The 2741-nt window shown below is 37.2% G+C and overlaps 1 long non-coding RNA gene across 1 annotated transcript in view; it reads right to left on the bottom strand.

Annotated features, from left to right (window-relative positions):
- The window catches only part of LOC107562492 (uncharacterized), an 8409-nt gene that overhangs the window by 485 nt on the left and 5183 nt on the right, over positions 1-2741 (bottom strand). Inside the window, exon 5 of the long non-coding RNA XR_001605989.1 lies at positions 387-544. This is a non-coding gene — a long non-coding RNA (uncharacterized lncRNA). The remainder of the gene's footprint in view (positions 1-386; positions 545-2741) is intronic.

Below are 2741 nucleotides of genomic sequence, written 5' to 3'. Positions count from 1 at the left end.
GAGAAGCACCAGAAAGAGTAAGAGCGAGTGTGTGTGTGTGTGTGTGTGTGTGTGTGTGTGTGTGTGAGAGAGAGTGCGTGTATATTCTCACCTCCTAGCCGGAGAGCCAGATTTGGATCTCCTGACTGATCCAGACCTAAAGAAACAGAAGGTCTCCATCAACACAAACACAGGTCAAGCGCAGCAGCATAACTGTGTCCCCTGCTCCTGGGAGCCGAGCCGGATCGGGAGCGAGAGCGGGGCCTGGACCTGAACAAAGCACAGATATACGGTCTGTACAGTATAAAAACCATTACGCCTATGGAGAGTCCCCATAAACCATAAAAACAAACCTGTGTGTGTGTGTGTGTGTGTGTGTGAGAGAGAGAGTGTGTGTATATTCTCACCTCCTAGCCGGAGAGCCAGATTTGGATCTCCTGACTGATCCAGACCTAAAGAAACAGAAGGTCTCCATCAACACAAACACAGGTCAAGCGCAGCAGCATAACTGTGTCCCCTGTTCCTGGAAGCCGAGCCGGATCGGGAGCGAGAGCGGGGCCTGGACCTGAACAAAGCACAGAAACAACCAATCTGTTCAACAGCAGCAGTGTCAATTTACTATAATATTGTTTTTATAAATATTTTGAATTAGTTTTTATATTTTCATGTTAATTTTAGTTAAAACAATTTTTTGGTCATTTTATTATTTTTAAATGTGTATATTCAGCTAAATCTTTTTTCGAGTCATTTCGTTCATTTTAGCAAAATACAATTAAAATGTTACGTGTTACTTCCCTAACACGTCTACTAACGCAAACGTTGATCACACTATTACTACAAACAATACAAAACTGCTATAAGAAACAGAAAAGATGAATTCATTGTTTAGCTGGGTCTTCAGTCTGTGATCAGCTCACCTCAGCTCTTATCTGACGAGTCGAATCGTTCCTTCATCATGTGACAGCAGCATAAGCTTAACCAAAGCAGCCTGAGCCGGGAAGAGAATTGATTAGTTCTTTTTTTATTTTTATTGAAGATGTAACATTCACAGGGGATCCAGTCATAGCAATAAAATACACACACCCAGAACACAAAACAATAAATACATAAAGAATAATAAACATGAAATATAAACAGAACAAAAACAAATAAATAAAAAGTTAACCATCTTTTTTTTTTTAAATAAATAAATCATAAATATATTAAAATAAAAAAAGAATTTAAATGGAATATTACACATACAATGTCAACTTCAAAGAATACACCGGAGGTAACGCTTACATCAAAGTCAATATTTCTCCATCAGTACAGTAGCTTCAGCAGCTCTCTTATGAAGTGATGCGCAGAGAGATCCAGAACATCCTCAGATCGGGCACACACTCAGTAGCTGTACGTTTGTGAAGATGCTTTTTTTTAAATAAATCATAAATAAATTAAAATAAAAAATAACTTAAATGGAAAATTACACATAAAATGTCAACTTCAAAGAATACACCGGAGGTAACGCTTACATCAAAGTCAATATTTCTCCATCAGTACAGTAGTTTAGCAGCTTTCTTATGAAGTGATGCGCAGAGAGATCCAGAACATCCTCAGATCGGGCGCACACTCAGTAACTTTACATTTGTGAAGATGAAACAGGCCACAAAGAGTTCACAGTTTTAAGATATCGTCCAGCTCCTTTGATCCTGATTCCCAAATCAAAAATAGTGCATTAATTACCTCAAAACTAAAAAGTTTGTTGTAAGCCGAGAAAACAAGCCAAGATATTTCTTTCCAAAAATCCTTTGCATATTCGCATTCAAAACATAAGTGTGATATTGTTTCCAAACTAGAATGACAGAATGTGCATTGTGAAGAGATGTAAAGCATTACAGGATAGCACATGTGAAGAGTCTATAAAGTCTATTTATAATAAAGTTCTTTCATCTGGTTAGGTAACAGAATGTGTTAATACCGGCCCATATTTTAACAGTAGAAAGAAAAGGGCCATTTATTTTCCACTTATAACATGCTTCAGGATGACAGCTAAACTTCTTAATAAGGATTTTTCTAATCCAGAAATTGTTACATTTAACATTAGAAAGCTCCAGACCTCCAATACTAATGTTTGGCGTTTCACATTTTGAAGATCTGTAACAATCCCTGACCGAATGTAGCAGTTTAGGTGAAATAGAATTAATAACCCATTCACACACTCTAGGGGAGGTATCCACTTCAAAGACTTCTGAAAATTCAGAAGTTACCATCCTTTTTTAACAAATCTAAAACAAAACTTACACCTTTGTCAAACCAGTTTTGAATAAAGACAGATTTTCTTCCACGCAGCACACTCTGATTAAGAATTGATTAGTTCTTCTCTCGAGTCTTTCGAATCGTTCGTTCTTTTGTCACGTGACGTGACAGCATTGGAGAGAGAAATGAGTTCATTTACAAGCTTCCTTACAAACGGGTGCATAGTTATTATTATTATTATCATCATCATTATTATAATTATGATTTACTCTTACAGTTACGTGATGCGTTTCTGGTCTCAAATTGTAGCTTTTTACTTCTTACAGTTTATAAATGTGTGAATTTCTGTCATAATGGTTATTTTCCATAACACTGAATTACATTAAAGATTCGTTCAAGAACGACCCAACACTAGCACGCATGCACTCACTCTCACACACACACACACAAATACACACACTCGTGCATGCACATACACTCACTCTCACACACACACACACACACACACACACACTCGTCCATGCACA

This window comes from Sinocyclocheilus grahami, unplaced genomic scaffold (genome assembly GCF_001515645.1).
Source record: "Sinocyclocheilus grahami isolate Dianchi unplaced genomic scaffold, SAMN03320097.WGS_v1.1 scaffold825.1, whole genome shotgun sequence".
NCBI classification, from domain to species: Eukaryota; Metazoa; Chordata; class Actinopteri; order Cypriniformes; family Cyprinidae; genus Sinocyclocheilus; species Sinocyclocheilus grahami.
The sequence above is the reverse complement of the archived record's forward strand: the minus strand, read 5'-3'. Positions and strand labels throughout refer to the sequence as shown.